Source organism: Notamacropus eugenii, chromosome 7 (genome assembly GCF_028372415.1).
Source record: "Notamacropus eugenii isolate mMacEug1 chromosome 7, mMacEug1.pri_v2, whole genome shotgun sequence".
Classification (NCBI taxonomy): Eukaryota; Metazoa; Chordata; class Mammalia; order Diprotodontia; family Macropodidae; genus Notamacropus; species Notamacropus eugenii.
Window position 1 is genome coordinate 48,865,555 of NC_092878.1, and position 14,193 is coordinate 48,879,747.

Sequence of the window (14,193 nt, forward strand, 5' to 3'; positions counted from 1 at the left end):
TAAAGAGGTCTCTTCATTGAATGGGTGTATCTCACTCAAAGTGAGAGTCTGATAAGATCTTAGTATAAAATGGCCAAGGTCTCACACTGCATCCTGTACCATCTCCAGGCATCCTGAAGAGTATCATCCACTGGACCCAGATGGCTCTGGAGGAGAAAGGGAGGCTGATGACCTTGCCCTCCCTCAAATCAAAGTCAACCACAAGTCATGTCATCATCTCGATGTCATGGTCCTCAAGAACAAAGGACAAACACAGCATCAAGCTATAAAAAGAGCTTATGCCATGTATCTGTTGTCCCAGTGGCTGTGAAACCAGCCCACTTCCTTTTCTGATCATACATACATCCTTTGGATGCTTTTGATGTCCACCTACATAATTAATACTTGTTGATGAATTGATTGACTACATGGAAAAAAGCATAGAGATAGGATAGGGCAGGATGAGAATAGAGGAGAGTTTGACTGGAATGTGGATTATGTGATAGAAGGTAGTCTAAAGTAGGCTAGAGTTAGATTATGGAAAGTTGTGAATACCAGGAAGAAGTTATATTTTATTCTGTAGGCAATGGAAAACTCCTTAAGGATAATGAATGGAGTGATGTATGCAGAACAGTTTGTTAAAAAATAATGTGGGTATCTATGTGACGAATGAATGTGAATAAGGATATCCTGGAGGGAGGGAGACCTATAGGAGGTAAGTGCTACAACTTTTAAAAATGTGATAGAATGTGATAGAAAGTGGATAGAATGTTGATACTGAAGTAAGGAAGATACGTGTTCAAATCCTTGCCTCAGACACTGAGCAAGTCAGTTAACCTCTCTTAACCTCAGCTTTCTTCATCTGTAAATTGTAGATAATACTAATAATGAATAATAATAATAGTAATTACCTCATAGAGTTATTGTGAATATCAAACAATAAGATAATGAATAAAAAGTGTTTTACAACCCTTAAAATTCAATATAAGTGTACATTATTGTTATCATTATTCTTTCTCTCTACCATTTTGGATTTTCCAGAGATGTTGAAATCAGCCATGTCCAGTCTTCCTGCACCTCATGCTTCACGAGCAGGGAAGATGCTTTGACTAATGTGTGTGTCAGTAATGATAATCACTTGTAGTAATTAATGAAATGCCAAGATCCATGAGCCACCTGGGCAGTTGTGCTGAATAAGAGTATCAGGGGGATGAGTTGCTCAGATAGCTGAGTTTCATTTGAAAAATAACTTCCGGATCCACATACCCCAGAGGTTGCAAATTAGCATTCCATGCTCTGCAAAGATTGACCAGACAAGTACAGTCTGTAGTGAAAACTCCAAGGTTAGATGGATATGCAGAAAAGGGCAACCAAGCAGAGACAGGGAGTGTTATTGTGGTGGAAAGGTTATGGAAAATAAGACTGGATCACTGAATAAGTCAATTTACACTTACTTACACCCAACTTTGTTTCTGTTTGGTTAGGTTTTTCAGACATATTGGGAACTCAGTTCCTACCCAACAAAATCTAAATTATAGGTTACATCTCAGGGTTAGTTTTTTTTTCTTTAACGCAAAGACCTAGAATGCTTCCCAGGGGAAGAATAATAACAAATTAGAATGAGGACGGAAGCTGTTGCCAAAAAGTCTGATAGGGGTTTTCTTCCTCCCTCATGCAGGCCAGCTATATATTACCTTGCTGTCTCTGTGCCTTTATAATTTTTATTTTGTGAATATTTGCCAGAGATTATTATCATGCTGTTTCTTGTTGAGGCTAGAGTACCAGTTTATCAAAATGTCAGCATAAAGACCAAGAGTGGAGCAAATTTGCTTCAATATGGGTAGGCTGTAAATTCACTGTCGGTAAGGAAATCCACCAGAATTCAAAGGGCATGGCCAACTGAAAGCATTTTTAATAATTGTGACTGAATGGGTGCAAGGTTAAGCCAGTGTGAATACACTTTGATCCTCTGCCTTGTTAAATTTCTAGATTTTAATAATTGGGGCCATTATTTATGATATGATTCCAGTAGCTGTGATGACTCTCAGGGAAATCATACATCAATTCCCATTCATTTTGCTAATTTCATTTGCTGAAACCCAACATCTTTCTCTCTTCTGAATGCTAATGATTGCGTGCCCAGGGATAACTTTAATGACATCTTCAAAGTTTAATTGTAATCTATGGTTTTTCCCACCCCCAAGTTAACATGGATATATTCTAACATTGAAAATATCTGGCTAAATTTTGAATTGTAACAGAAATGTGATGTGTATATACATACACACATATGTGCATATGTGGGTATCTATAATACTGTTCAGTCTTGAGCACAGAGACGCAGCAATATGATGGAGACCTTTATCTGCTGGGATTTTGCAGTCTTTTCAAAGGATGAAAGGTTGAAACTCCTAAGGCTCCAAAAAGGGAGGGCTCCTAGTTCCCCTCAAATCTGATTATTGAAAGATAGGCATCTTACTTGCTAGATGTATGGATTTCTGCCTTATCACCGGGAGAAACCTCTAAGCCTATACCATAGTATAAGAGGTACTTTAAAAAATCTCAGTTACCTCCTTCCCTGCAGCAGTTTTAGTAGACTGGATTAAGGCTGGCTATTTTCCCCTCCTGAGATGCTTTACTGCAAAGCAATGACTCAGCTGGTATGTGTGCGTGTGTGTGTGTGTGTGTGTGTGTGTGTGTGTGTGCTAGGATGTTGACAAGATCTGGATGTGTTGCTGTGGTGGCTATTTTAGCTCAGGGCTTACAAATTAGAGGAGCCTTTTATAAGTATCATAATCATTGATCATACAAAGACTCTTGGGCTCTGGATAGGGATTGGTTGAGTAGGGAGATGATGAATCTGGGAGTATGGTATCTAGATTCTGGTCCCAGCTGTAGCATTAACAAATGACCTTGGTATATTGATCACTTCCCCAACATTACACCTGTGAACTAAGTTGAATATACTTGGTTTTTCTTTTTCTTCATATGCTTCATAACTATTTTTGCAAAGCCTACTGGATTATTTGGCCAACAGAAATGTCTCCAATAAATAAAAAAAGGTTTGTCTTAAAAATATTTTTTTGCAAAGAACAATCTATTTTCACTCTTGCAATGCCACATTAATGATTTTGTAAAAATTGCATGTGCACAGGACACCAACAATTGGTCTCTAGCTTCTAACTGAAAAGGAAAAAGTTGCAGTATGATTTATGCACTTTTGCCAAAGAAGGAAAAGTTATACTAGGCTCTTTGAAAATGTGTCTTTTGGAAGGGCAGAGCCAAGATGGCTGAAAAAAGACAGGCACTTGTCTAACCTATCCCAAAGCCCTCCCAAAACAACTTTGAATAACACCTCAAAACAAATTCTGGACTGGCAGAACCTAAAGAAGGACAGGATAAAACAAATTTCTAGCCCATGTCAACTTAGAAAGTCAGTAGGAAAAGATCTATTGCACCATGGTGAAAATGGAAAAGTTCATCACAGACTGCACCCAATCAAATCAGCAACAGGTCTTCAGAGTGACTGAATCAGCAGCATCAGCAGATTTCAGAGTTCTCAGTCTACAGACAGTAAGAGAGTCAGACAACTATTCAAAAAGAGATTGTAGGGGTCCTTCTCCTGGCATAGGGTGCACGATTCTTTTGTAAATGCCTATATGTGGATCCATATCACAGTCCTGGGTTACAGTTCTAGGTTGATGAGGAACACTAGCACATGACAGCTTGTGGCTGCAAGAGAGTGGGGAATACTGGTCAGAGTTCTGGGGTAGAAAAGAGTGCTTGTGGCCACTCACAGACCAGAGCACAGTCCAGGAAAGTAGTAAACACATCTTTCCTTAGATCATACTACATTGGAAGAACTGAAAAATTACAGACCCCTCAGAATTAATTTTGAAATAGCTACATTAAAACCCTGAAGTTTGAGATAGTGCCCCATCCACCCTGAGAACAAAGTCCAACTTTAACATATCAACTTAAAAGTCAAGAAATAGGCTGGAAAAATAAGCAAACAAGAAAAAAGATCCTTACAATACAAAGTTACTATGGTGCCAGGGAAGATCAAAATACAAACGCAGAAAAAGACAACAAAGTCAAAGTTGCTACATCCAAAGCCTCAAAGAAAAATGTGAATTGGTCTCAAGCCAAAAGGAAAGAATTCTTGGCAGAGCTCAAAAAAGAGATTAAAACTCAAATAAGAGAAATAGCGGAAAAATTGGGAAAAGAAATGGCAGTGATGCAAGAAAATCATGAAAAAAGAATCAATAGCTTAGTGAGAAAGGTACAGAAAAATCCTGAAAATAACACCTTAAAACAGAATAGGCCAAATGTAAAAGGAAGTACAAAAGCTCACTGAAGATAATAATTCTTTAAAAATTATAATTGATCAAGTGGAAGCTAATGACTTCATGAGACATCAAGAAACAATAAAACAAAATCAAACGAATGAAAAAGTAGATGAAAATATGAAATATCTCTTTGGAAAAATGACTAACCTGGAAAATAGATTGAGGAAAGATAATTTAAGGCTTTTTGAACCAACTGAAAGCCATGATTAAAAAAGAAAGAGCCTAGCCATCATTGTTCAAGAAATTATCAAAGAAAACTGCCCTGATATTCTAGAACTAGAGGGTAAAATAGAAGTTGAAAAAAGTCTACTGAGATGATCTCCTGAAAGAGATGCCAAAATGAAAACTGCTAGGAATATTATAGTCAAATTTCAGAGCTTCAAGGTCAAGGAGAAACTATTGCAAGTGGCCAGAAAGAAATATTTCAAATATTATGGAGCCATAGTCAGGATAATACAACATTTATCAGCTTCTACATTAAAGGATCAGAGGACTTGGAACATGGTATTCTGGAAGACAAAGAAAAAAAACTAGGATTATAGCCAAGGATCACTACGTAGCAAAACTGAATATATTACTTCAGGGGAAAAAATGAACATTCAGTGATATAGAGGGTTTTCAGGCATTCCTGATGAAAAGACCAGAGCTATATAGAAAATTTGACCTTCAAATATAAGATTCAAGAGAAGCATGAAAAGGTAAACAGAAAAGAAAAATCACAAGAGATTTAAAAAGCTTAAACAATTTACATGCCTGCCTGGGAAGATGATACTTAACTCCTAAGAACTTTATCATTTTTAGGACAGTTAGAAGTAGCAGAGGGAATGGGTGTAAGTAAGTTAAATACAAAAAAAATAAAATTAAGAGGTGATAAAAGGAATGCACTTGGGAAAAAGAAAAGGGAGAGGTAGAATGGGGTAAATTATCTCACACAAAAGAGGTGCAAAAGTGGGGAGGGGAATATGGGGGAGGTGGTGGGGTAGGGAAGAACTTGAACTTTACTCTCATCATAATTAGCTCAAAAAGGGAATAACATGCACATTCAATTGGGTATAGAAATCTATCTTACCCTACAGGAAAGTAGAAGGGGAAGGAGATATGAGGGGGTAAGGCTGATGGAAGGGAGAACAGATTGGGGGAGGTAGGAGTCAGAAACAAAACATTTTTGAGAATGGACAGGGTGAAAGGAGAAAAAGGGTAAGTTAAAAAAGAAAAATAGAATGGAGGGAAATACACAGTGAGTAATCATAATAATGAAAAATGTTTATAGCAAGTTTTTTTGATAAAGGCCTCATTTCTCAACTATATAGAGAATGGAGTCAAATTCATAAAAATGAGAGTCATTCATCAATTGATAAATGGTCAAATGATTAGAACAAGCAGTTTTCAGACAAAGGAATCAAAACTATCTATAGTCATATGAAAAAAATGTTCTTAAGCACCATTGATTAGAGAGATGCAAATGGAAGCAACCCTAAGGTACACTGCCCCCCATGCCCTGCCATGTATCAGATTGACTAATATGACAGAAAAGGAAAATGATAAATGTTGGAGAGGATGTGATGAAATTGTGACTCTGTTGGTGGAACTGTGAACTGATTCAACCATTCTGGAAATCAATTTGGAACTATTCCCAAAGGGCTATAAAACAATGCATATCCTTTGACCCAGCAATGCCATTACTAGGTCTGTATCCCAAAGAGTTAAAAAACAAAAAGGAAAAGAAGATAGATGGATGCATGAGTAGATAGATGGATAGATAGACAGATAAAGATATTTACAGCAGCTCTTTGAGTAGTGGCAAAGAATCAGAAATTGAGGGATGTCTAAAAGTTGGGGAATGACTGAATAAGTTGTAGCATATGATTGTGATGGATGCTATTGTGCTATAAGAGATGATGAGCAGGACACTCTCAGAAAAAAACCTGGAAAGACTTACATGAACTGATGATAAGAAGTGAAATGAGCAGAGCCAAGAGAACACTGTACACAGTAACAGCAATATTGTGTGATAATCAACTGTGAATGACTTAGCTATTCTCAGCAATACAGTGATCTAAGAAAATTGCAAAAGACATGATAAAAATATTAGCCAGAGAAAGAACCAATGGAATCTGAATTTAGATTGAAACATATTTTTTAAAAGTTTCTTTACTTTTTCTTTCTTTTTTGGTCTGTTTTTTCTTTTACAACATGACTAATATGGAAATATATTTGCATGACTGAACATGTATAACCTATGTCAAGTTTCTTGCCCTCTCAATGAAGGGTGTGAGGAGGGAAAAAGAGAGGGAAAAGCATTTGGAACTCAAAAAAAATTTAAATGAATGTTAAAATTTTTATATGTAATTGGGAAAAATAAAATATTAAACAAAAAATATCACTGTTAAAGAGTAAAACAAAAAGTATTTGACAGACTTGATGACTAATGATAACTATCCTAAGCTTAGCTAGTATAACATTACTACCCTACCCATAAAATGCATGCTTCTTGATCTAATCCACTGTTGTTTATTATCTTAGGATTCTCAGTACTATGCTAGGTGCCTGGGGCAGGGGGTGGAGCCTACAGAAGTTATATCTTATAAAATTGTTGATCTGGAGCTAGGACATATATATATATATATATATATGTATGTGTGTATGTGTATATACACATATATTCCTTATCATTTTAAGAAAAGCCCTATTTATTCCTATGCTTTCTAGTAATTTTTTTCAAACAGGAGTGTATGTTATATTTTATCAAACTTTTTTTGCATCTATTGAAATGATCACATGATTTTTGGGTTTTTTTGTTATTAATATGGTCACTTATGCTTATAGTTTTCCTAAATTGAACCAGCTGAGCATTTTTGCTATAAATTCACCTTGGTCATTGTTTATGATCTTGCTAGTATTTTATTTAAAATTTTTGAATCAACATTTATTAGGGAAATTGATCTATAGTTTTCGTTCTCTGTTTTGTCTCTCTCTGATTTAGGCATCAAGAACACATTTGTGCCATGAAAAGAATTTGGTAGAATTCCTTCTTTATTTTATTTTATTTTTTACAATTCATATAGTATTGGAATTGGTGGTTTTTTAAATGTTTAGTAGAATCTGCTTGTAAATCTTTCTGGTCCTAGATGTTTTTTTTCCCTTAATGAGTTCATTTATGGCTTATTCATTTTTTTTCCCCTCTAGGATGGGGTTAAGTATTCTGTTTCCTGTTCTGTTTATTTGGATAGTTTATATTTTTGTAATTATTCATTCAATATATTAAGACTGTCAGTTTTATTGGCATATAGGGGGACAAAATAGCTCTGAATAATTGTTTATATTTCCTCTTCATTATCTATGAATTTGCTCTTTTCATTTTTCATATTGGTTATTTGATTTTCTTCTTTATTTTTAAAAATCAAATTAGCCAATGGTTTTTCTATTTTTTTAAAGCTCTTTAATTAATTTTTTGAGGTTCAATTTTGTTAATTTCTCCTTTGATTTTTAAGATTCCATTCTGGTGTTTACTTTAAGGTTTTAAATTTGTTGCCTTTTAAATTTTTAGTTGAACTTTCTGTTTATTGGTCTACCCCTTTTCTTTTTTATTGATGTAAGCATTTAGATATATAAAATTTTTGCCTAAGTACTACTGGACCATATTCCACAAGTTTTGGTATTTTGTCTTGTTGTTTCCTTTAGTGAAACTATTGATTATTTCTGTGATTTGCTCTTTGAACCATTATTTATTTTCCAATTAATTTTTATCTATGCTTCAAAGACCCTGTATTAAATGTAATTTTTATTGCATCATAGTTATAAAAAGATACATTTAATATTTCTGCTTTTTTCATTTGTTTGTGAGATTTTTATGTCCTAATGTATGGTCAATTTTTGTGAAGGTATCATGCCCAGTTGAGAAACAGGTAAACTCCTTTTTATTCCCATTCAATATTCAGCAGAAGTCTGTCCTATCTAAGTTTTCTAAAATTTTACTTATCTCCTTAACTTCTTTCTTGTTTATCTAGATCTGAAAGGGGGTAGAATTTTCTCCTGTAACTTATTTAACTTTTCCTTTAAGAATTTAGATGCCAAGTCATTTGATACCTATAGATTCTGTATTGATATTGTTTGTTTTACCTTTCAGTAAAATGTTTATTCCTTTAAATTAGATTTATTTAATAAGACCTATTTTTGCTTTTGCTTTGTCTGAGATCATCATCAACATCTTTTCCTTTTATACTTTAGTTGAAGCATAATAGACTCTGGAATAGCCCCTCATTTTATGTGGCTTTCTATTTTAATTGTGTTTCTTATAAGCAACATATTCTTGAATTCTTGTTTCTAATACATTTTACAATCATTATGGCAGAGTTCATTCCATTCACATTTACAATTATGATTACTAAATGTGTATTTCCCTTTGTCCTATTCTTTTATATTTATCCTCTTTTTTACAGTGTCCCCTCTTTAAATCTATTCTACTTCTGACCATTCCTTCTTTTAATTTAGTCTTCTCCTTTTCTCCCTCCCGTCCCTTTTTAACTCTTTCCATCCTATTTCTCAGTTCAGATGAGAGTAAGGTTCAACTGTTACCAAATCCCTCTCCCCCCACCAACTGTTCCCATCCAGCGATGGGAAACCTGTGGCTTTGAGGTCCCATGTGGCCTTCTAGATCCTTGGGTGCTGCCTTTGGATTGGATTCAAGGTTTACAGAACAAATCCTTTTATTAGGGCCTTGAGGCTGTAGCTTTCCTATCCCTGATAAACTCTTCCTATCCAGTGCTATTTATGTGAGGTAATTTTCACTGTTCTTTCTTTTCCCATTGCCCAGTTCATTCTTTTCCCTATCCTTTCATTATTATTTTTAGATCATCCAAACATAATGGACTCACACCTAGGTTTTCTGTCTAATTAGATTTGTTTTCTAAGACCCTTCAGGAATGATAAAGTTCACAGGGGCTATGTGTATCATCTTCCCATATAATAATGTAAATGGTCTAACCTTTTTATTCACACTCATATTTACCTTTATATGCTTCTCTTGAGTCCTGTGTTTGAATGTTAAATGTTAACCATGGTCTTTTCATTAGGAGTGCTTGAAAATTCTCTGTTTCATTAAATATCCATCCCTGCACCCCATCCCCAACCTCTCCCATAGAATTATACTAGCTTTTGCTTGGTAGGTTATTCTTGGTTGTAATTCTAGATCATTTGCCTCCTGGAATATTATATTCCTCCTTTTCTTTATAATGGTGAGTGTTAAATCTTGCTTGACTCTGATTATAACTCCATGATACTTGAATTCTTTTTTTTCTGGGTCATTAGAGTCTTTTCTCCTTGACCTTCAAGTTTCAATTTTGACTATAATGTTCCTGGGAGTTTTCATTTTGGTGTTTCTTTCAGGAGGAAACCAATGTGTTCTTTCAATTTCTACTTTGCTTTCTGGTTCTAAGATATATGGCAAGTTTTCCATTATAATTTTTTGAAGCATGATATCTAGGATCTTTTTTTGGATATTGGTTCCAGGTAAACCAATGATTCTGAAAGTACCTCTCCTTTATCTGTCTTCTGGGTCAGTTGTTTCCTGTCAGATATTTCATGTTTTCTCTATTTTTCAGTCTTTTAACATTGTCTCATGGAGTCATTCGTTTCCAGTTGGCCAATCCTGTTTTTTAAGAAGTAAATTTCTTCAATGAGCTTTTGAAATGCCCCCCCACCCCAAATTAATCATTCTCTTTTCATATACTTCTTCCATAGCTCTTACCTCTTTTCTTATTCTTAACTGTCAATTGGTTTTCAATATAATTTTTTAGCTCCTTCTTTAACTCTTCTAAAATTTCTTGTTACAGATTTCTGCATGTGTCCACTGTGCATTTTTCTTCAAGACTTTGCTTGTAGATGTTTTCAAGTTATAGTCTTTTTCTGTGTTTGAGTCTTGAACTCTCTGTCACCATATTACTTCTCTACAGTTCAGTTCTTTTTGTTTGTTTGTTTGCTCATTTTTTCAGCCTACTTCTCGACTTTGAACTTTATGTTAGTTTTGGACTCTGTTCAATTCTGGCTGGCTGTAGGGGTGGGGTGATGTCTGCCATGAGCTTCTGTACTGTTATGTCCTTCTGCTACTTCCACAGTTCAGTCTGGAAGCCTGCAAATTTTTAGTGCTTCCAAAGTGGTGTGCCCTTTGGAGAGATCTGTTCACTGCCCAACTGGTCTAAGTTCTGCAGTTTGGGTCTTTTGACTTGCTGCAGGACACAATCATTCTTGGCCTGCTGGGAGATAATGCAGTTGCAGAGTGCTGAACTGTTGGTGTCCCTCTGGCCTTGATCGCCTACCCTGGTTATTGCACTGCAGGCTTCTGTGCTGGTCTAAAGGTTGGAAATGAGTTTCCAGTTGGTTCCCAGGCTCAGAGCCACACAACTAACTTTCTGGAATTTGTTCTGTACTCACTACTCAGCTACTTACTCCCAAACACTCCTCTCCACCCTACATCTGTGACCAAGAACTGGATAATAGTTGGACAGTTGACTGATAACATTCTTTCTTGCTCACAGTGCTACTTCAGGGGTGCCCAGGGTTCTCTTTTTTTTCTTAGGCTTGTTAAACTATCATTTAGTCTCAAATCCCCAACCATCCCTGGGAGCTAGAACATTCCTGTTACTGTCATCTTTGCCTACTGGGCACTCTTGAACAAGACAGTATCTATAGATCTCTCTGTCTATCTTCCTAAGCTGCTCTGGAGTGGAAAAAATGACTCATTGTGGCTTTAATTTGCTTTTTACATTCAAAATTTGTTCTGCTTTTTCTAGGTTATTTTAGAGGAGATATGCTGAGGAAGAAGAAAAAATGCTTTCTTCTACTTGGCTATCTTGGCTCCACCTCAGGTCTTCTGACTCATTCTACTGCACCATATGGTAGTCTCTGTTTTCCATGAGTTCCTCTCTGTGGTTGGGGAGATAAAATGAAGGAATGTAGAAAAATTATTAAAAAATAGAGATGTGATCTTTGAAATTTATGGTCCCTTAATCTCTCTGAGCTTCAGGTAACTCCCTAAAACTTATCTACTTAGCTGTAGAACATTGAAGCCTGAATTGGGAGAGGCCACACTGAGGAAATTTTTGTCTATTGACAGATAATATACAAAATGCAAAACTGTATTGTATAAACTAAATGTGTTATAGTCATGTGAAATCAGAATATTGGGGTGCTATTTCTTGTACTGGAAATAATTAGCTATGTGACGACATTTTATATCTTTAGAGCTCATTTTCCTCATCTGTAAAAGGCAGGAGCTATATCTCTGAATTCTGTTTCAACTCTAGAATTCTATGATTCTTAGAATCAGTGCATTAACTACTCATTATGGTATTAAAATATTACCTTAAACTAGTTAGATTTCCCTTCCCCTTTCACTCCTCCCACCAGCCCCTGCTTCCTTTTAAAGATTTGTTTTAAGTTTCATAAATCCACAATGTTCCTCCAAACTGCGGTTTATGTAGACCTGAATTATAGAGTTGGCCCAGTTTATTAGCAAACTTCCTTTTAGGAAATAGGTAATCACTCTGAATGCGGGCTGGGAAGGCTTCTTGGAGGAAAGAGAACTTGAGATGGGACTTGAAAGGTAGGTAGCATTTGTTTCACTCTATATGACCAGAACAGAAATGGACACAAGCATTTTATGTTTGGATAGTAAGGCAACCCAGACAAGAATACATGGTCCTTTCAGGGATTAAGTTGGCCATCTATGTGGAAATCACAGAATCTTGAAAGAGCCATCTATTCATCACTTATCTGAACAATGATTCTCTTTCTAACATATCCAACAAGTGGCCATTCTTGAAGACCTATGCTTGAAGACCTCTAGTGAAAAGGTTATTCTGTGTTAATTTGAAGCAACTTGAGGAACTATGAACAGCTGGAGATGTGGGTCTGGGATTACAGAAGAGAGATCAGAGCTAGAGATGAAAATTTGGGAGCCATGCATAAGAATGGTCCATGCTATAAGAATGAATGAGGTGATGAAGGGAGAGAATGTATGAGAGAGAAAGAGGATAAGGATGATGAATCAGTGAAGAAGAAATAAAGAGTGCTCAGAGAGGTTGAAGGAGAGGCATCTCTGAAGCCAAGGAAGAAAAGCATATTCACTAGGAGGAGATGGCCAACATAATCAAATATTTCACAAAAGTCAAGGTGGGTGATGATAACTTATTGGATGACAAAATGAGGATCCAAAAATATCCTGACTGGCTGGCACATTGGACTGAGTCTACAAAGATATTATCTAATGGGCATAAATGTTTAACTCTTAAACTTTTGAAGTTAATTATTTTGAGCTCAGATACAAGATGGGGAAGATGTAGTTAGATAGCAGTTCAGATTCAACGGTATTATTAGCAGCCAAGAAAGTTAATTCTGTCTTACGCCACATTAAAAATGGAAAAATGTTCAAGCTTAATGAGATGAACGTATAGTATTAGACTCTGCCCTGGTCAGACTAAATCTAAAGCACTGCATTCAGTTCTGGACATCACGCTGCAGGGAAATCACTGCATCTACTATGGTGAAATATTTTGAGACCATGCCATATGAGAGTATCTTGAAGAATTTGGAGATATTTGACCTGGAGAAGAGAAGGGATAAGGAGGATGTGATAACTGCCATTAAGTATTCTCCTGTGGAATTCAATCCAGCCAACATTTATCGATTTCCTACTTTGTACCAAGCATTCAAGAACTATGCCAGATTTGGGGAAGATAAATATAAAAATGAAACAGTCCTTGTCTCCAAATAACATACTTTCTACTGAGGAGAAACAGTGTGTACACAGACAAAGATATACAAAATATACGCAAAACAAACAGAAAATAATTACAGGAGGGCAGAAGCGCTAGCAACTGACAAAATCAGTAGAGGCTTCTTGAAGAGAACCAGAGGTTCTAAGAGATGGTAGGAGAGATGCAGGAGTGTGGAACAGCACATGTAAAGGCACAGGTGTAAGAGATCCTATATCATGTATGGTGAAAAGTGGTGGTCTAGTTTGTTTGGAACATAAGAGTATGTAAAGGGCAGTAAGTGAGAAAATAAATGTAAAGGATTGTCCAAACCTTACAGCAATATATAAATTCTAACTATCACTGTTGATGTAGTTAATGGTGGTGGTAGCATGTGTGTGTGTGTGTATATATATATATATATATATATATATATATATATATATATATATATATATATATATATATATATATATATATATATATATATATATATATATATATATATATATGTGTGTGTGTGCGTATGTGTATATGTGTATGGTATACATGTATATATATGCATATATATGTATATGAATGTATACAATTATCCTAGTGCTAAATTCTTGAGGTCTTTAAGTGTCAAACAGAAGAATTGGTATTTATCCTGCTGGCAGTAGGGAGTTACAAAGCTTCTTGAGCAGAGAAGTGACAAGATTATGCTCTGGGAATATCAATTTGACAGTTACATGGAGAATGGATGATAGAAGAGAGAGAGGCTGGATGAAGTGATACCAATTAGGAAGCTATTTCAATAGCCCACATGAGAGGGGAAGATGACCTGAATTAAAGATGAGATTTCTTCTTGATTCTGCAGAACAACAGGTGAAAGTTGCATAGAGGGCTATTCAAAAGTAGACTGGGTGGCTTATGGAGCTGGTAAGTTTTGAGGTCTTCCTTTTCAGGTGTGTTGTTAAGGATATACTTGTCCAGGTATAGGTTCAACTAGTTGGTCTCAGAGGCCTCTTCCATCTTAACATATATGATTCTGCTAGAAAAAAAGAAATCTGACGTGAATTAGATAATTTCTAACAAGATATTAATTATGTTTTATTGTGTTTAAGGAGCTCTCT